Source organism: Leptonychotes weddellii, chromosome 5 (assembly GCF_054177405.1).
Source record: "Leptonychotes weddellii isolate Sample4059 chromosome 5, ASM5417740v2, whole genome shotgun sequence".
Taxonomy (NCBI): domain Eukaryota; kingdom Metazoa; phylum Chordata; class Mammalia; order Carnivora; family Phocidae; genus Leptonychotes; species Leptonychotes weddellii.
Window position 1 is genome coordinate 151,684,204 of NC_138373.1, and position 20,649 is coordinate 151,704,852.

The 20,649-nt window shown below is 58.2% G+C and overlaps 1 protein-coding gene across 3 annotated transcripts in view; it reads left to right on the forward strand.

Annotated features, from left to right (window-relative positions):
- MGAT3 (beta-1,4-mannosyl-glycoprotein 4-beta-N-acetylglucosaminyltransferase) overlaps positions 1–20,649 on the forward strand; it is a 32,406-nt gene that overhangs the window by 5,790 nt on the left and 5,967 nt on the right. The window contains exon 1 of one of the 3 annotated variants that reach the window (XM_081822515.1): positions 6,602–8,064. The exons of 1 other annotated variant lie outside the window; for it this stretch is intronic. The gene's annotated coding sequence lies outside the window, so the exon portion shown is untranslated. Of the gene's footprint in view, positions 1–6,601; positions 8,065–8,364; positions 17,317–20,649 lie in introns of those variants that run through there. One more of the 3 variants, XM_031022770.2, reaches the window with a different exon arrangement.

The following is a 20,649-nucleotide window of genomic DNA, read 5'->3' on the forward strand; positions in this document are numbered from 1 at the left end:
TCGTTTGGTTCTAGCAGTGGCTCAGAGGTTTGGTGTAGGTTTTCAACTACGCCCATATCCCGGAGTCAGAAAACCTGCCCCCGAGGGGCCTTCTGCGTCTCTAAGGGATAGTGGTGGGAAGAGACCCCTCTTCCAGGCTGGCGGAAGAGAGAAACAAAGAGGCATGTGTTGGGGGCTCTGGCACACAGTAGGTGTTTGGGATCCCCTTTGGAGAGGCAGAGCCAGGCCTTTGGTCCCATCTGGTCCTTGGAACAGCCCAAGACAGGCTTCAGTCTTTGAGCCGAGGCCCACAGAGTATGGGCGACCGGTTCAAGGTCACACACCCGCCATAACCCAAGGTGAAGAGCAGAGCTGTTGAGGCTCCACCAGGGCTGGGGGGTCTGGGAGTGGGGCAGGCGGATTCTGGCTGTGCAGGAGGGACTGGTCCCAAAGGGACCCCAGGCAAACCCCCTCGCAGGGGTGTCGAGGGCTGCTACTGGGGCCTGGCATGTCACTGCTGTTAGAAATGTTTGGGGCCACCCCTTGGTATGGGCAGTGGCCCTGTACCCGCCGCTGGGCGGGGAGGTAACAGAATTCGTGGTCCCTGCCTCCAGGCATTGGCACCCCATCTAGACTGGGAATCCAGGGGTTAGCTTTCCTGGCCTTTGTAGATGCTGTCCCTCGTCTGGAAGGGCCTTCCCCTCCTCTCCTGGCAGGGGCTGGCTCATCCCTTGAGACCCGACCCCCCTGCCCAGGAAGCCCTCCCTGACCCCCACCCCAAGGACAGGGCTGATTCTCCCTGCCAGAATTTCCATCTGTCTGCTCCACAGGATGCTGAGAAAGAGAACCCTAAGGGCAGGGCAGGTCTACCGAGGGCCTGGTTACAATGCAGGGCCTTGAGCGAGATGCCAGTGGAGTGGGCAGAGAAAGCAACTCTAAGGTGCAGCCCAGCTCAGGTGACTGTCACCTCAGCCCAGACAGGGGACCAGGCTGGGGAGCCTAGAGGCCATGCAGCCAGCCAAACACGCCCATTTCACGGAGGGAACATTGGAGGCCTGAGGTGCTTGGGACTGACCTAGGGTACCACGGAGAGTGGCTGTTAGTCCCTTTGTGGCTTGTAGGTGAGCCCAGGGCTGTGTGGCTGCACCCCTCCCACTCTCCCCAAGCTGGAGCGTTTCTCTACAGGATCCAGGTCAGGTCTGGGGAGCTGGGAAGAAGCCCAGGAGAGCGGAGACCCCAGGGCTCAGGTGTGCACTCGGTCCTCCCGTGTGGAGAGGAGAAAGCTCCTTAGAGGAAATGCTTGCCGTCCCAAAGCTGGCAGGAAATCCACAGGGATGGTTCATTTCAGCAAAAAGATGTGTAGGAAAAAAAGTCGGTGAGAACTGAGACCAAGAGGTTAGCTCGGGGGATGGTACGATGGTGGCTGATACTGTCCTGTTGCTTTCGCTGTGATTTTCACATTTTCTAGAACGTATGCGGCACCTTTTATCATCAGAAAAATGAAGTTACAATCTAAAGGAGAGAGGTCTAAGAAAAGATGCCCTGAGAACAGCGAGCTCCCCATGTGTTTGATTCTGGGGTCACCACCTGTGGGCGGCTTCCAGGGGGACCAGTGGGGGCTGCCTGGCCCCAGGCACATCCCCCAGAACAGGTGCAGGCACCTGTGGTAAATAGCTTGTGTTTCTCTCCTTCTTGCAAATGGGGTCAGTGAGAGAGTCCCCGGTGTGGGGCTGCTGGGATGTGGCACCCCGAAATTCCCATTCAAACCTCTGACCCCCTTCCTGCAGTGCCTTGGAGCCCTTGCCTTCCCACCTCCACCTGGAAAGCCGGCCCACTCGACCCCCCCACCCCCAGGTGCTGCCATCCGCCTCTTCCAGCCAGAGGTGGCCCGCGGGGCTGTTTGCTTCACCCCAGTGGGTGTGCATCACTGTTGACTGCCTTCCTTACTGACTCCTACCCCGAAGTGCCTTTCCAGGGGTCCTCCTGCAACGTAGTCAAGTTCTGCCTGGCGGAAATGGTATTTGTCCTCACGGCTGAGCCTTGATCCTGGGTGAGGATGCCGTCTCTGTCTCCCCCAGGCCCCTGCCCCTGTGCCCGGCACAGAGCTCTCATTCATTCGTCCAGCTGTTGTCCAACAAGTGCCCGGGCCCAGGCTAGGTGCCAGGGGCACCGATCTGCTGACTTCAGGGTGTGACCCCATGTGTATCTTTGCGCGTAGGTTTTGTGCACGTCCCCTTCGCCTACACACAGCAGGAACAGCTCCATCGTACATGACCTGTCGTCCTTTCGGCTGTGCCGGTATAGAATCTTGCCGGTACCTCCGGCCCACCCGGTTAATTCATTCAGCAGCTGTTTATCAGATACCCACTAAGGAGGTACCAGGCCCTGACCCCAAAGAAACGTGACCCAAGGTCTCTGTCCTTGGGAAGTGCCGTCTTGGGGTCTGTTGCAGTGCAGACTGGTGAGGGCCGAGGCCAGCGGGGCCAGGGGTGGTCAGAAGCGTGGTCCTGGAGAGACGGGGGGCCGGGTGGGGAAGGGCGTTCCTGCCCAGCTGTGGGTATGCGCTCCGATCCCCGCGGCCCTGGAATCCGGGGCCTGGGAACACTGTGCTGGCCCTCCTTGCTGCTTTTGCTTCTCCAAAGCAGCCCCGAGGGCCGACGGAGCTGGAGCACGGGCCCCGGGGCTGTGAGTCCTCCTGCCTCCGCCGGCAAGCAGGAGGACCTGGGCTGCAGAACTTTCTGAAGGAGAACCTGGGGACCAGACCCCAGAACACAGCATTGAGTAGCACCCCTCGATTCAGACCAGAGAAGCTGGGTCACGGAACTCAGAGGAGGAGAACGGAGCAGCAGACCTAGAATGCAGCCCTTCCAGAACCAGGAGCACAGATGCTGGAGGATCAAGTCCCCCAGTGGTCATTGGGGAAAACGAGGTGGTCCAGGGATAGGGAGGTCTGGAGCCTGGGTGAGCGTTGGTGCGCATGCTCGTGGTCTCTGCTGAGCCGGGCCCTCCCCACAGCTTGCTGCTGCCTGACCTTGGGCAAGGCCTGTCCCTTCTCCAAGCCTCAGTTTCCGCATGATGGCTGTGTGACAGTGAGCTGAGATGGAGCACTTCACTTGGGAAGGAGTGCTGCCCTTGGTGCCCAAGCTCTCCTGGGCGGTTCGTGGTGTGGCTGAGGCCTGGACCCTGGCCACCTGCCTCCTGGAAGGACCCTGTCCCCTGGTGGTGATGGTCTGCTCACTGCTGTTGTTCTGTCTTCTTCCCCACACTCAGTGGGACGTTTGGGCACTTGCTGGCCTTTCTTGGAATGGTCTTTGGATCTAGGAGGTGGGAAGGACTGAGTGATTAAAGGAGCAGGAACAGATTGGTGGCTCCATATTAAGGAGCAGGGGCCCAGTGCCTGCAGCCCTGCATGGTGTCCCCTGCCCTTTGGTGGGGGCTTCCTGAGTGTCCCCAGCGGAGACGGTCAGGGCCTAATCCAAGGGGGCCATGGCTCCTCGCCGGCAGGGGTGGGCTGAGATTAACTGGGGAGGAAAAAGAGAAAGAGCTTATTGTTGCAGCTTCGCAGGGGCTCCCCAGGTGCCCAGGGTGGCAGAGCCAACCAGCTGTGCACCTGCTCCGGCCCCGCCACTCCCGCAGGAGGGGGCTTGGGCTGCTCGGGTTCCCGGGGCCCTGGAGCTGCAGGCTCCGAGCCAGGAGCAGCCGCGTCACCTCCCCAGATCCCTGCGAGGACCCTGCAGGGGGTGTCAGCGGCCTCCCCTTAATGCCTTGGGGAGAGTAGGGTCCCAGAGCTGTGGGTGGCAGAGCCAGGGTTCCAGCCCATTCTTCCCGCCGCAGCAGCTGGTCGAGCCCCTGCTGCACGCCAGGCATGGTGCTAGCCACTGAGCGCCCGGTGGTGAACCGCACTCACTTCGTTTTTTGCCTTCTTCCTTCCTGGGCCTCCTCCAGCTCATCAGCCATCATGTTGCTCTGAAGGCTGGAGTCCTTTCCCGTGTCCCCCCTCTCCACCACTGCCCTCCCATGGCAAGCGACCCCGTCCGGTTCATGGAGATGAGCCACCTCATCCGGGTATGCTCTGCCCAGGCCGATCTAGACTTTTCCAAGCCCCATTCCAGGCCTCAGAGCCCAGCAGTGCTGACTGCAGGTGCAGGTGTGTGGGTTTGCGGGGGAGGGTCATGTCTTCATTCAGCAAGCCAAGGTCAGGACCTTCTTTGCATCAGGCCCGGAGCTGGGGCCCCCAGGGGAGCCGGGCAGCACCGCCCAGTGTGGAGTGAGGAGCCCTGGGGGGCAGGCCAGGGGCGCCCGGGGGGAAGTGCGGTTCAGCTGAGCCCACCTGGAGACTGGGCGTGTGAAAGATTACACAGGAACTCGGAGCCTCCTGCAGGATCTGGACTTTTTCCTGAGGGCAGGAGTTCCAGCCTGGGAGGGGCAGCATTGGATTGTGGCTTTTGTTTGGTTCACGGGGACCAGGCCAGGGGGCCCCCGGGAAGCCACTGCTCTTGTCCAGGTGAGTGCTGATGGTGATGCAACCAGCACGGACAGTGGCACAGCGGGACAGGTGGGATGAGAAGTATTGGGGCATGGAATAGACGCGCTTGGTGAAAGACGTGCGGAGTCCGCAAGGGGGAGGATTGAGGATGGCTCCTGGGCTCCTGGCCTGGGCAGATGGGTGGACGGTCACGTCACGTCGAGGCCCAGGAGGAGGAATGTTGGGAATGCCTGAAGTCGTCCCGGTGTCCCTGGGTGCCAGGCTCAGGTCACAGGTTATCAGCTCAGGTTGTTGGGACAACTGTTTGAGTGAGTTCTTTGTGCCTGGTTTTGCAGCCATGGACCCACCGGGTCTGCTCCTCTCTGTCCCTTAACCCCACCGCACTCTAGCCTCTTGAGGACAATTGCACCCCCCTGCCTGTGCCCTGTGCCCAGGGGGAAGTGCCCATGGGAGCACCTCTGCTCCTGCCTGGGTACACGGGACTGACCTCTGCAAGGGCACCGCCCCCCCCCACCGCCCCGTGCAGGGGCATTCCCCCCCACCACTCCCCAAGGTGCAGCTCATGGAACAGAGCCTGTCCACGCTGTGGCTTGAATCTGTGGCCCTCCTGGCCCTGTGCAAAGGCCCCATGAAGACAGACGAGGCGCGCATCCTCCCCACCCTTCCCCCACCCGCAGGCCTCTGGGCTGGAGATGGAGCTGAAGCTCCGCACTGAAGTGGCCCTTTGTACATTGTACCCCTGGAGGCTGGGGGAGCCTGGTGGGCGGGGCCGGCACTGCCCGACACCCTTCGCTGATCTCAGCAGGGCTGAGGAGCGAGGTGGGGGTGGGGGGGCTTTCTCTGGGCCCCGGGAGCAGGACAGAGCACCCTGCTAGGTATGGGTACGCACTGGCCAGGCCTGCTGCCCCAGGCCCCCCAAACTAGATGATACTTGTCACTCAGAGTCTGTCATCATTTCTCTTCAGAGTTCGGTCGTCACGCAACAGCTGTTTCTGGAGCGCCTTCTCTGGGCCAGGCTTTGTCCAAGGGGGTGGGGAGCCGCCGAGCCCGGTGACCGGTGACTGAGGCTCATGATGACCCTGCTCTCCTACCGTTGACGTTCCGAGCGCCAGGGTGTGGGTGGGTGAGACAGACCACTAACACGTAAACAAAGAGACAGCTTGCTTCCGCAGTGGTTGCGGGGGGGGTGGGGTGGTGGGGGGGACGGGGGGGGGCAGATGACCTGGGGAGGGGACAGCCACTCTAGCTGCTGGGGCTGGAGGGCCCCTCCGAGCAGGCAGCCACATTCCAGACAGAGGAAAAGCCAGGGGGAGGACCCTGAGGATGAAAAGTGGGGACTGTGGCCAGAGCCCAGTGGACGAGGGAGGAGAGGGCAGCGAAGATTCAGGGACCAGATTGGCAGGGCCTGTGGGCCCAGAGAGGAGCTTGAGTTTCATTCTGAGCCAGACTGGGGGGGGTGGGTTGGGAGGGCATAGGGTCTTGTGGGAGGGGGGTGAGCTGGAGATGGGGGACATGTGGCCTGATGGGGACTTTGCAGTGACAGAATTTGTGGGGCCCAGTGCCAAATGAAAATGTAGCGCCCCTTGTTCAAAAAGTAAGAATGTCAAGACAGGAAGAAGAAAAAAAAAAGGAGGCAGGCCAGTGAGGAGGAGGAGGCATGGGGCTGGATCCTGGGAGCGTTTTGGAAGGAGGTGCCAACAGGCCTTGCTGTGCCCCCCGCCTCGGGGAGCGGCAGGGGATGAACTCAGGATCTCAGAGGACTGGTCTATGTCGAGGCTTTTTGGATGCGGCCCTCTTTACCCCTCATGGGGTGAGGGGTTGAGATGGTCCCACAGTTCAGATGGCGACTTTGAAACCCAGGTATAGTAAGTGACCAGAAAGCACTCAGCCCAACCTTACGGGCCTTGCTTTCTTCAAGGTGATCTCCATTTTCCACAGATGTGACAGCTGAGGCTGGGCAGAGCGGCTCTCCGCCCTGCCCCCTGGGCTTGTCTCCTCTCCCTTCCTGCTCTGCTCCTGGTGGGCAGGGTGGGTTATTTGGGTCTGGAAGTACCGGAGTCTCTGGGGAACCTCGGGGGGTTCCGGGGTGGGTGGGTGGGTATGTGAGCGATAAGCCTGCATGGGGAGGGCCAGACAACTTGGTTGAAGGACTGGTGGCATATTCTTTTATGAGTTGGAAGAGGTTAGGTTCTTCTCTTTCCTCTACATTGGCTGCACGTCAATGATTAATAATCTGCCCGTCAATGATTAATAATCTGCCCGATTATCACTGGCTCCTGCGGCCCCTCCTGCTTCCTCGGCCCCACACTGGCTGGACCCTACCCTCCTCTTTCTCCTTCCTTCTCCCTCCTGGCACCCCAGACCCAGCCCTGCCCCCCTCCCAGCCATAGACCCCAGCCCGCACCCCCGCAGAGATGACAGGGGGCCCCGTGCCCTTAGGAAGTCCTTTAGTCCTGCTCACTTGGGCCTTCAGCAGCCCTCCCGGGTGGCGTCTGTCCCACCTGACAGATGCAGACAATCAGGCACTCACGCCTTCACCACACTGACGTTCACTGTCCAGCACCAGGAGCAGGACTCAGGTGCCCACAGCCTGCAGGGCAGGCCGACTGGCCGCCAGGAAGTTTCTCTCCAGGCTGAGAGGGGGCTTCTGAGTGGGCTGGGGTGGGGAGGGCAGCTCCCCAGGGGAGGCTAGAGCTAAGCTGGGTGTGAGAGAGGAGTCCCCCAGAAACCCCGCATGCATCCCCCGACCCAGCAGTACGGATGCTGGAAGCTCTGCCCCCCAGCCTTCTTCTCTGCCGGGGTTTGATTTGTCTTCACCCTCTTAAGAAGGAGCCCGGAGAGGGTAATTCCCACCACAAGGAATGAATGCCTTTCTCATGGTGGACTTGGGCATGGAGCCAGGCAGTACAGTACAGTACAGCTGTTTGGGGGGGGGGTCTCTTCTGGGCCCCCAGTTTCTCATCCGTGGTCAGCCACACAGAGTCCAGCCTCTACTTCCACTCCCAGAGAGCCCTTCACCCCCAACTGTGCCCCCACCCCGCCCCGGGGCTGTTGAGTATGGAGCCCACTTACAAATGAACTGTGCAGGGTCTCTTTTTTTTTTTTTTACCGTGCAGGGTCTCTTGAGGGGCAGTCAGGATTCAGGCTCCTCTCGCGGCCTTGCAAGTCCCCACTTTGTGTGAGACACTGGGTCCCACCAGCAGAGACTACTTCCCAGCTTTTTCCGCTGGTACCACGCTCCTCTATTTCCCATCCATGACCCAGCGGAAACGCCCAGCGGTCCCTTGGGAGTCTGGGAACAGTTCACGGTGACCTTCCACCCAGCGAGGGAGGAGGCGAGGCTCCAAGAGGAGATGGGCACGTGGTTTACCGAGCGCCAGGCACTGACAGGCCCCTCACCTGGAAACGGCTCGTGTGTGCGCACACACCCACGTCCCCACACCTGGCACCGGGCGCCTCACCTGGAAACTGCATGCACGCACACCCACGTCCCCAGCACCTGGCCCCAAGGAGCAGCCCCAGCCGGGTGGGGCTGCCGTCACTGCCACTAGGCTGCCTGTTTCTACCTGGGACAGACGAGGAGACTGCAGCCCTGGGAGGTGAGGTGACTCAGCTAGGAAGCGGTGGGACCAGGAGACCTGCCCAGGTGAAGGCCAGAGCGGGCCCCAGGCCAGGCCGGGCTGCCCAAGTAGCCCGCTGCCTGCCACCTGGGGGGGGGGGGGCAGGAGACAGCCTCCGGGGAGGAAGCCCCTGTCATGGAGTCATAAAAGCCAGACACGGGGTTGCAGCAGCGGGGAAGGGACACTGTGGGCTGCCACTGCGGGGACCCGAGGCAGGTAGTGGGTCAGGTGAGGGGAAGTGGGCATGCGGGGGTCCAGGCACAGAGGAGCCGGGGGGATACCAAGGCAGGGTGGAGTGGTAGGGAGTGGGAGGCCCTAGGATTGCATCAGACACCACTTTCAGGGTGAGCCAGGCTGGTCACTCGGATCCCTGAACTGTCTCCTCATCTGTAACAACGAAGGGGGCCGGCATAGGGATGGAATTAGAGAAGGGAGCTGAGGCAGTTAGCCCCCTACCAGAGGGCAGCTGTGGGACAGGCCTCCAGCACGCCCTCCTCTTCCCCCATTTGGTGACAGGCTGACGAGGGGCAGCTGTGGGCGGGGGCATTTGGCATCCCCAGGCCATGCAGCTGGGCCCAACTGGCTGGAAGCCAGGGTCAGGCTGACAGCAAGTACCCAGAACCACCCCCCGCCAAACGGTGGGTGCAGTTGGTGTGGGACCACGCCTTGCTCATCTCAGAGTTCAGATCCAGCAGAGCTGGGGAAGAAATATGGGCTCAAGGAGGGCAGTACGGGCATGAGCCAGGTTCCCCAATGGACTTCAGGCCCCCTGGAGCCTCCTGAAGTCCAGGCCTCACCAGGGCAGGGAGGTTTCCTGACTTCTTAGAACACCAGACCCTGAATCTTCAGGGTACCGCAGATCCCAGCATCACCCCATCCAGGGTGATCAGTTCCTGCGGCCTTTCGGGAGCCCTGGGCTTTGTGAAACATGGTTTTACTTCACCGTAGTCTGGCCTCACAGAGCGCTGCCCTGGGGGGCTCACACCATTACAGGTGGAGGGGAGCCTCCGACAGGGGATTTTGGCTGTGCAGCTCTCCTGAGCACAGGGCTCTTGTGATTGGTCACCTGCTGGAACCAGGGAGGTATGTGACCTGCAAATGGCAAGCCCTCGGGCTCCTGCTGGGGGCCAGGGTGGAGGTGGGGGAAAGCCCTTGCCCTGGGCAAGGCTGAAGGCAGTAGCCGAGAACTTGCCCCCTGAATGAGGACCCCTAGAAGTGGTGAGTAGATGTGAGTCCCAGGCAGGTCCCTCAGCCCGTCTCTTCACCCCCTGATGGCTGTGAGGATAAATGGAGTAAGGCATACAGCATCTGGCAGCCAGGCCGTTCAGGAAGTGCCGGAAGGTGAAGATGATGGAGGCGCCGCCTTCTGGGAGGAATGTTCCAGACCCACTTGCTCCCCAGACCGGTCCAGCCCTGCTCAGTTAGAGGGTTTAGCTGCATCCGGATTACTGACTCGGGAGGGTGGCCACTGAAATGGGGGGCCCAGGCTTCTGCCCAAGCAGCCCCTGAAGTGTGGGGTGTCCTCGCCAGCCCCGCTAGGCTCCACAGGCCCTTCACAGACTCAGACGCGCCCCCCGCCCCTCCCTTTGCTGTCACCACACTGGGGGTTTCCTCCTCTGTGAGGTGGCTCCTTCTCGGGTCTCAGCTGAAATGTCCTCTCTTTGGGAGGCCCACCCTGACCCCTGGCATCCTCTGTTGGCCCGTTTTCTCATTTGTCCTCTGTCCCTCCCCTGGACTGGGCTCTAGGGGAGGACCTCATTTATGCATCTTGTTCCCTGCTGCACCCCCAGCTCCAAACCAGGCCTGATCTTGCTCTCTCCACCCACCTCAGGCAGGGCAGAGGCACCAGTGACCTGTGAGCCTCACATTCCCCCCCCGCCCCCCCGCCGCCCCAGCCCCTGGGTGCCTTCCCTCCCCGCAGGGCCCATCCCCGAGCAGGGCAGCTGCGTCTCTTGATTCTTCATCCAGCAAATCCATGATTATATGTGGCCCTGCTGACGGGGACACAGTCAGATCCCTGTGCCTGAAATTCCACCTTAGTGCTCATCCCTTTGGCTTGTCCCAGACATTCACTGAATGTCTGGGCCGGGCCCCATGCTGGGCTCCGGGAACACAGGGTCAGCCTGACTTGGAGAATCACAGTGTGGGAATGGAATGAACAGGGCCGGGGACAAGGCCAGTCGCTGCTGAGGTTTACTGTGACAGGGCAGAAGTAGGGGTTGGGAGAGACATGATCTCCGGCTCAGTGGCCGCCGGTCACGCTTGGGTGGCTGCCACCCTCTCCTCCCACCTCTGCCCCAGCAGCCCTGGCACCCCTGCTGGGATGCATCCACATACCCTCTCTGGAGAGAGGCACGGCCAGCTCCTGGCATGGCTGTTCCCCAAGGCCCCGACTGTGAGTGTGGCCATCAAGAGCCCTTGCAGCCCTTCTGAGATGGACGTCCACCTCTGCCCGGCTGGGGGTTTTAGACCTTTTTTTAGTATAGAAGTTTTTCTGCAAACGAAATCTTAGGAGAAACTCTAATGTATGAAATTGAAAAGCTGAGAGAGCATCTTCTTGATTGTTTCTGGCGGGCTGTCCCCGGCTTCGTTACCTCTCCCCGTCATCATCTGGTCCCAGGAGCACCCTGGGGATTCCCCAGAACCTGGTTTGGGGACACCTGTTCTCAGTGCCCACAGAGCCCTTTCTGTGGGATGTTGGTCTGTGTCTGCATTGAGCCCCCTCTTCCCCTCCCCAAAGCCACCCACCAGGAGTCCCTGCTTCCTCCTCAGATGCTGCAGTCTCCCTCCTGTGGCAAACATTCACCCGCCCCTCACCAGATATTGTTTCATCCCTACCGGGTGGTCGCTCTCTCAGTGTTCCAAACACTTTAAATACATGAAATCCTCACCACAGCCCTGTGACCTGAACACCGTGGCCCCACCTTGCTGCCTCTGCACAATGAGGCCCAGCCCCCTGCACCCTTAGGTGCCCCCCCTCCCCGGGCTTGGGCTCAGCTCCTCTGTGGCTCTGCTCCTCCCCTTCCTCCTTCCCAGACTTTCCCAGGTCCCACCTCCAGCCCACGTCTTCCCCTGAGGCTGGAACCCTCCTCCTGCTCCCTCCCTCTGTCACCCCAGCTGCTCACCGCTCAGCGCCACTCCCCACCCTGGCCCTAGGTCCCAGGCTGGATGCCCCAGGCTGCCTCCTTGCCTCCTGTACCCTCCCCTCTGCTCCTGCTGCCTCCTCCCAAGCCCAGCCCCACCATTCCCCCAGGGCTGGTGCGGTCAGCCCAGCCCCCTGCCCCATCCTCCCCAGTCCCGTCTAAACCTGTGCGCTCCAATTCCATAGCAGCTAGCACATGTGGCTACTAGACTAAAATTCAAATTAAGTTAAATTATAAATTAGTTCCTCCGTCTCCCAGTCAATTTCAAGTGCTCGGTAGCCACGTGGGGCTAGCGGCTGGTGTGTTGGACAGCGTAGCCTGGCTGTTTCCACTGTCACGGAGAGTGCTGCTGGGTCGCTCTGGAAGCCGCTACTGGTCACCCTCGGGCACAGGGGTTGCTCCGCCCAGAGCCTTCAGGGGTCTGGGGCTCAGGCCAATGGCACCACCCCCCGTAAGTGGAGGCCGCGTGGGTGTGCACAGGTGAGCAGAGGAATGCTCTGCAAGTTGCTTTGCCCTCTGAGCTTCGGTTTCCTCATCTGTAAAGTGGGGATAATAAGTCCTACCTCCAAGGGTGGCTGGGAGGGTCAAGTGTATGTAAAACATATGCCGACAGCTGGTGCATATCTAAGCGTGTGATGAGTGGTGGCCATGACCTTAACATGAATAAGGCAAGGTAGGGCCAGGTGTCAGGAGGCAGGGGTCACAACAGCCATGAGCCTGAGTGCGGGACAGTGGGAGCCACTGCAGGCTTCTGAGCCTGAGCATGACTAATCTGTTTAGCCTCCAGCACTGTCCAATAGAACATTCTGAGCTGGTGGAAATGTTCTTTGTCTTCACTACCCACGGGCCTCTGGGGACCAGACACTGATGTCCTCGGTGGGCCAATGACCAGTGGGGAAAGAGGAGAAGGCCCCGGGGAGCTGAGGGCAGGTCCCAGCCTTGGGAACCACTTTCTCAGGCACATGCTAACAACCACTCTGTGGGAAAGTTCTCAGGCGTCTGGCAGGGCGCTGGAATCAGGCCGAGTGGGAAGGGGTTTGGAGCAAGGAGAGAGGGCCAGGGCACATGGGCTGGTTGTGGGGGAGGGGGACGGGTGGGATTCACCATGGAAAGGGCTCCTGAGCATGAGCATTGGGCTGAAGCTTCAGCCAGCCCCCTGCCCTGGAGCTAAGCCAGCAAGAAAGAGTAGGGCCCAGATTCTTGTGCCCAGGGGAGTGGCCTGGGCACCCCATCTGGCTGGTCCAGGAATGGCTCCCAGTGTAGCTGTGCCTCTCTTTTGGGCCTTTTTTCTTATCTGTGGATGGGAGCAGCAGCAGTTCTCCCACCTGCCTCATGGTGAACAGGGTTTGCCAGGACTTTCCAGTTCCTGGGCAGCTGGGGTCCTTGGCCAGGGCTGGCCCTTTGAGCCGACTTCTCTCTGGGGAGTGCTGGGGAGTAGAAGTCCTGGGGACTGGGGACTGGGGATCAGGGTACATCAGACCCTCCCTTAGCTAAGCTGTTCGTGTTTAGCCTCAGACAGAACCCCCAAATATGCAGCCCCGCTGGGCCCCAGGTCTACCTGTCGGCAGGTGCAGCGTGCTTGGGGAATCTTGGTTCCCATCTGCTTCATTCCCACAAGCCCTGTATGGCTGAGCAAGTAGCTTAACCTTGAAGCGTCCATTTCCTCATTTATAAAATGGAGACTCACATACCTTCCTCCAGGGTGGGCCCCAGGAAGGGCCCCTAATTTCTCCAGCTGTTGCAAGGGCAGCGCCTGGCACACTGCAGGGTCTTGGGAAATGTCCACCAGTAGCCTGGATGATGCGCTGGCTGTGGGGTGACCCCCGCGTGTAGGCTTGACCCTTCCGGAGCTCTGCCTGATGGATAGGAGCTGAAGGAATGAGTAAAATGATGAAAGCTAAAGAAATAAACAGAGCGTCAGTTGTTTCTCGCATCTTGCCAGAATTCTGGAATTTGTCGGACTCCGTAGCTGCCTCCTCTGCCCGTCTCTCCGTGTAGGATCGTGGAACCTCACATTAGAAGGACTTTTTTTTTTTGCCTCGGAGTCTTCTGATTCCTCAGGCGCTGCCTTGCTCTGCCTAATCCCAAGGAAGGACCCGGAAGCAGTTGCAGAAGCCCCAGGGAGGCTGATTTAGGTCAATAGGAGGAAGAATTTCTTTCTTTCTTTCTTTTTTTTTTTTAAGATTTTATTTATTTGCGAGAGAGAATGAGAGACAGAGAGCATGAGAGGGAGGAGGGTCAGAGGGAGAAGCAGACTCCCTGCTGAGCAGGGAGCCCGATGTGGGACTCGATCCCGGGACTCCAGGATCATGACCTGAGCCAAAGGCAGTCGCCCAACCAACTGAGCCACCCAGGCGCCCCAGGAGGAAGAATTTCTACCAGCCCAACGTGCTTGGAATGGGTGGCGCTAAGAATTGGACAAGCAGAGGCCAGATGGGCACTTGGCAGGAGCACTGGCCTGGGGTGAGGGTTTGGACAATATTCTTACTCCGGGGCCCTTCAGACCCCGGGAGAGGAGTCTGGAACCTCTGTGGGGCTCCAGGTTCCCTGGGCTCCGAAAGCCAGATGAGTCACTGAGATTGCCCGGTAGGGTGTTGGGTGCCAGTCAGTAGTAAGCAGCCTTCCAACTGGCTCAGTCCTTTAACAAAGCCGGCCAGGAGCAAGCCTGGCGTGTTTAGTCATGTCATCTGCATTTGGTTGCCTGGCAGGAAAGGCAAATGGAAGGAAAGAAACAGGCATTTTTAGAGCATCTACCAAGTGCTGGGCTCCATGCAGGATGCTTTGATACCACGGCTCAACCAGATCTCCCGACAGGACTGCAAGGGAGAGGATATCTTCCTCCTACGGCTAAGACTGAGGCTCAGAGAGGCTAAGTAACTTGCCTGAGGGCACACAGTAAATTACAGCACTGGGGTTCAAGCCAAATCTTCCTGATTTCCAGTGACAATGAAGGTCAATGTTCACTGAACACCTACTTGATGCATAGACACAGTTACTAGTCCTTTGCATGGATTAAGGCATTTGTTATACCTCCATTTTACAGAGAAGGGGAACTGAGGCCGGGAAAGGTAGGATAACTTGCCAAGGTCAGGGGCAGTGTTCAGATCTGACGTCACAACCACTGTGCCTACCCTGTGTCTTAGGCAGAGTTTGCTGCCAAGATACACCTCCTGCCTCCCTCATGGAGATGGGCAGAGCCCTTGGGTCACATAGGGTAAGACTGGAATGGGGTGGAGGTGAGCACAGGGAGGCGGACTTCAACTCAAAATCAAGATGCCCTTTCTTTTTTTTTTTTTTTAAGATTAATCTATTTATTTGACAGAGAGAGACACAGCGAAGAGGGAACACAAGCGGGGGGAGTGGGAGAGGGAGAAGCAGGCTTCCTGTGGAGCAGGGAGCCCGATGAGGGGCTCGAATGTGGGGTGCATTCAGAGGTGCTCCCAGGTGGGGTTTGTAGATGGGCCATTTCCTGCCCAAGAGTGGAGATGAGGTGAGCTGTGCAACCTCCCAAGATTTCCCCTCATGGCATTTCCAGAGCGTCCTGAGCACCTACTAGGTGTCAAACCTCTTTGCTGCTGGACGCAGAACACAGCTGATCCCTTCACCCAGTGTAGGAGTTGAGTGCCCCGTGGCTGCTCCAGAACTGAGGACACCGGGGATCAGGTGTCATGAGGCAGGCAGGGAAGGGGGCCAGAGAATGGTGGGCAGGGGAAGTGGCCATTAAGACATGAGCCACTGAACCACGGAGGAGGCTGGCAGGGGCCAGTGAGAGGCTGGTGGAGGCCATTCCCAGGGCTGAGCTAGAACCGTGGTCAGCGCAGGCGAGCTCAGGACCATGGAGAGCTCCACAGGAGACTCCCGTCACTCAGATGACAGCTGTCAGGGTATGTCTGCATCCATGAGGCTACTGTCAGCCTGGCCAGGCCCACAGTCATAGCCTGTGGTCTCCAGGGAGCACCTGCCCTCTCTGCCCAAGAGCCACCCCCCAGACAGCCTGAGCCCTGACCCTGAGATTATGGATGGGTTGTGGGGTTTGGGCTCATCTGCTTTCTTCCCTTACCCAGTCAACCTTCTAAGCAGAGGCCAGAGAAAGAGGGCACAAGGAGGAGAAGGAAAGAGTAGGAAGAGGAGGGAAGGAAGGAAACCTGCCCAAGGGCACCTTCTGGGGCATGGCCACAGCCGCAAGTCAGCACAAGAAGAGGAGGCCCAGGGTGGGCTGATCCTGCCACCATTCTGGGTCAGGGTCAGCCTTAGCCTCCCCCATCCCTGATTATCTGCTACCAGGAAGCACCCAGCACCCCACCCCCACCTTCACTCAGGAGACCCAGGCCCCTGGGTGTGTGTATGTTGGGTGGGGGTGCTGGGGAGGCTCTTAGAGAGCCTGAAATTCCTCCTTTCCCCGGCTCCCCAGGAAGCAGGGCGCCCTTCCCCAGCCCTTCCACCATCCGGCTCAGTTTCTGCCTAGGCTTCACTTGCTGAGCCCCTGCTCTGCTCCTTGCTCCTCTGAGACGGGACAGCACCCACCAAGGCCCAGGCTTTGCCAGGGGCTCACCTCCAAGCTTTTACTCTTGCCGTGCCCCCACCCAAAGGTTCTCTCTGCCAGGCTGGGATATAGCAACAGGAGTAAGAAGAGTTATAGTGTATTTCGTACTCACTATGCGCCAGGCACTTTATATGGATTATTGAACCCTCATTTTATAGATGGAAAAAAAGGAGGAAAGTTGTGAACTTGCCCAAGGCTACACAGGAGATGGCAGAGCCAGGATTTGGAGTCTTGTTCCAGAGTCTGTGTGTATGGAAGTGATGGTGAGCACATTGAGGAGGCCCAGGGCAATGCAGGGTGCTTTTGTTGAGCACCTTCTGTGTACAGCTCCCTGCCCCAGGTTGCTGGTAGCCCAGCTGGGGAGACAGAGGTCAGGGAAGGTGAGCTCAGCATGGTGAGCATTGGCAACAGGGCAGGGCTATGGACTGGTCTCTCTGATTCGGTGTCTCATATAAAATAGGCAGGACAGGAATGATTATATCCATTTTATAGATGGGGGAGTTGAAGCTCAGAGAGGCCAAGCATTCTTGAGACTCAGATTGACAGTGGCTATATAAACCCAGAGGCTGATGCAGGGAGTCAGGAGGAGGGTTGGCAGAACTCCGTATGGTTCTTCCAGGTCCTAAACCGGGGCAGAAGCCACTTGGTTTCAAGAGAGGCCGGCCCTGACACAAAGCAAGCACTGGAGAAATATCCAGTGAATTTTACTGAAATGAGTAAGGGCCTATGTATGGCCTCTGAGCTGCCTAAGGTCATACTCAGCAGCAGGAGGGACCCAGACGGGGGTTTTGTCCTTAGGGAACTGCCTGCCTAGTAGGCCTTGGAGGGCAATGGGCCAGCCCATTAGAGACCCCAAGTCCTTCCTCAGCTAACTTTCTTCTCCAGGCAGGTCCTGGCCACTGCACCCCACCTGGGGTCCTGAGTTCCCAGAGGGGCTCAAGCTAATGCATGCCAGCCAGCAGGAGTAGGGAGTGGAGAATGGTGAGCTGGACAATGCTCCCCAACCCAGCTCCTCCTCCCAGAGCCCACAGGGGGACGTCAGATCCAAAGCATTGCTCACCCCACCCCCATCTACCCTGTGAAGCTTCTAGACCAAGCATACTGTGGAAAGGACATGAGATTTGGATCCAGAGACCAAAGTCAACAGCCAGGCTCTGCCATTAGCCGGCGAAGCGACTGGCCACGCCCCTCACTCAGCCTCAGTGTTTGCATCTGCTGGGAGGGATGCTGCTTGAGGGTGAGAGCGAGGACCTGCAGAGACGGCCTGACTCAAAGCCCAGCTCTGCTGTTCACCCATCTCCGTGAAGGCTGTTGAGGGGTGGCCCCCACCCCAGTCAAAGGCTTCTCCGTCCTTCTCGGTCCAGACTCCTTGCTCACACTTCACATCCAGGTCTTCAGCAAATCCAACAGAACCTAAGCGCTTTCTGCACGGCTCTCACCGTGGTTCAAGCCGCCCCCGTCACACCTGGATGGTGCTGAGGTCTCCTCGCCGCACTCCCTGCTCCACCCTGCAGCCAACCGTGTCCTCTCAACAGAGCAGCCCGAGTGAGTCTGTGCAGACCAAAGTCAGGTCATGTTCCTCCTCTGCCCAGAATCCTCCTGTGAAAGCCACATTTCCTGCTGTGACCCCAGGCGCCGTGTGATCTGGGCCCATCCTGTCCGCCTCCCTCCTGAGCACCGGCTGTTCCTTTTTCCCAGAACCTTCTTCCTCTGCCCCCTCGTCTTTGTCAAGTCTCCATCTTCTCAGTTAGGCCTGCACTGAGCACCCTGTTTGTCACCGAGCCCACTCTACCTCCTTGCCTTTACCCAGCTTTTTCTCTGGAGCATGACTCTTTCTAATGCGCAGTATTACTTGACTCATTTATTTCTAATTTACTGCAGTCCCTTGTCCTGTTCACCCCTGGGTATGCTGCATGGAGGTGGGGTCCTCGTTTTCCTTGTCTCCTGGGCTCCCAGGGCCTAGCACAGTGCCTGGCACACAGCGAGCTCTTGATAAGTAGTTGCCTCGTGGGTGGGTGATATGGGTCAGGTGGGCACCCTGTGGGGTATTGTGTGGGTCAAATGTGATGGTGGCTCTTCCATCCCCTGGCTTGTCTTCACTGGTCCCCAGTAAACTCTTCATGGGTGTCACCCTACTTGGGTTGAATGTGGCAGATGGAAAGACAGATTTACCACTGGACCCCACAGAGTCTGACCCTTACTAATTGTGTGACACTGGGTAAGTTATGTCATTTTCTGGCCTCGGTGTCCTCATCTGTAAGATGGGGATGACAACGGGGCCTGCTTCGTGTTGAGAAGATTCAATGAGGTCTAGTGTGGAATGTGCTTGGGACAGTCACTGGTTTGTGAGCGTCAAAGACCGTCAGCTTTGCTGTGATACCTGATGGGTTCTCAACGAAGCTTTATAACGGAGGTAGAAATTCTGCCAGCTGGGGCCTAATTTGGTTCTGCGGATTTAGCCCACAGCTGGGCCACCTGGAGGGCTCATCTCAGCTGTAAGGAGGGAGGGAGGTGCTGACACGGGAACAGAACTGTCCTAATGGCCTTTGGGAAAAGCCTTGTCAGCTTTCTGAATCTCCGTTTCCCCATCTGTAAAATGGGTGGTTACAGTAACCTCCCAGGGTGCATGAGATTTGCATGAGACCTCAGGAGCCCATGCCTTATTTATTCAGTTTCCTATTTAGATGCCACTCAGTGGGGAAAAAAATATTTCAAGCATTTATTAAAGAAATACATGAAGATAAGATAAAAAGGGATCGGGGAGTAAGAGTGAAGGAGGAGTAAGAGTGAAGCTGAAAGTGAAGGTGTCCCAGAAAATCTGGTCTGTGAGGCACTGACTTGCTCCAGGCCGACCACCGTGTGCTTCGGCATTCTCTAAGCAGCCCAAGTAATGAAATTAGCCACACACACTTCTTTGATTCTCTGCAGCAAGCCAGGCTGGAGCCTCATCAAGGGGCCTCACTCTGAAAGCCCCAGTGAAAGGGGGATCCCAAGCACTGGTGAGTCTGTCCTCCGAAGGGCACATCTGGCCAGGTGTGACCAGGTCCTGAAAGCCAGCCTGGCCGGGGAGCCGAGGGGCAGCTGGGCCAGGGTGACCCTGGCGAGGCTGTAGGGGCCCTTCGCGCCCAGCAGGGCCACTGCTGCTGGGGGAATGAGCGGGAGCGGCAGCCTGGCCCCGCCCTCCACAGCTCATGGGCTAGTTCAGTCCAACAAGGGCCAGGATTGGGGTGTGCTCCATAGAGGCTGGTTCCAAGTGGGAAAGAAGAGCCTGCCAGAAGGATCAGGGCTGCCTTACTAGGTCCTCAGGGCCCTCTGGCGGGTCAGTCTGGAGGCTTCTGCTGTGCTGACCTCCCATCTGCAGTGTTGCCTGATGCCTGGCCTCTGCCACAGCAGGAACTCCTATCTACCCGTCTTTATCGGGCCTCACCCCTCTGCCCCGCCACTCACCCTGCTGGCCTGGTCTGCCTGGTCTCACTTTGCCAGAGTAGGGCTGGGATCCCTTAGAGAGAGAGGAGCCCAGAAGACCTACTTCCAAATGTTGCCAAGGAGCAGCCCCTCCCTCCCACCTTCCCAAAAGCCAGTGGAGACCAGCAGCAAACCGCCCCCGCCCTGGGACAGCTGACATTTAGCAGAGGCCAGGTCCTCCGCCCCAACTGTCCTACCCGACTGCCGGCAGTCAGCTGTGCCAGCCACCCTTGGGCAGGCTCCAGGAGGGCTGGGCATTCAAACTGGAGGAGGTGGGTCCCCTTGGACCTGATAGTGCAAGTACCCCGGCCAGGGGACTTGGCAGCCACTCCACTGTTCCTCACCACCCTGCTCAGGACGCCTCACCAACGTGAGGCTGGGAAGGGGGTGGAACAGGAGGCAAGCCACCCAGGTTCCTGCCCCAGCTTTGTAACATCAGGCGGGTCCCTGAAGCCCCCTGGGTCCTGGTTTCCTCCTCTGTAAAATTAGAAGGTTGGAGGAGGTGGTTCTTAAAATTTGTTCTAGATCAAACATTTCATGATTCTGTGCCTTATGACCACATAGCTTAGAGAAAAGTATGTTGGAATCTGCCAGCCTTGAAAGGACGGAAGTTTATTGAGCACCTGCTGCCCACCGGGAACGCTGTACCCATTTCACAGGTGTAGAAACTGAGGTTTAGAATGGCGAGGAGCCTTGCTTAAGATCACAGAAGTTTGAAGCCAAGTGTGCATCTTTCCACTCTCCCCTGCTGTCCTCAGAGTTAGGAAGTGGAGGGGAGTGTATGGCAGCAAGGCACCCAAATGACCCAGAGAAGTAAGGAGAAGCCACAGAAAGGAACATTTGAAGGGAAAGAATGTTCTACGTGGAGGGACAGTGCCTCACTCATGGGGATCTATGGAAGGGAAAATGCAAACACCAGATGCCAAAGGCCAGTTTCTGTCCTAGCCCCTCCCGAGACTCGATAGATCATCCAACCATCGTTGGTCCTACTTGGCCCAGGGAGTGTAGCCTCCCAGCCTGCCTGCCCACCTCCCTGGGCTCTAGGACAAAACAAGCTGGAGGATTATGGTCAGAAGTGTGTTCTTGCTCCGCAGGTTCATTCATGAGATAAATAGCACATCTGAATGAAGTATGGACTTCAGTTAATAGTAATGTGGCCATTTCAATTTTCGAGTTATGACAAATGTATCATGGTGGTGTAAGACATTAACCACGGGGGAGACCGAGCGAGGAGTGTAAGGGAACCCTCTGTACCATCTTTGCAACTTTTCCCATACGCTACAAATATTCTGCAATAGAAAGTTTACTTAAATTGTAAAAAACAATATACAAGGCTCTCCATTCCACAGCCATAAGCTAATTGATAAATCGAACTGTGTAAGTGAATAGAAAGAATGGTTATACTCATGAGTC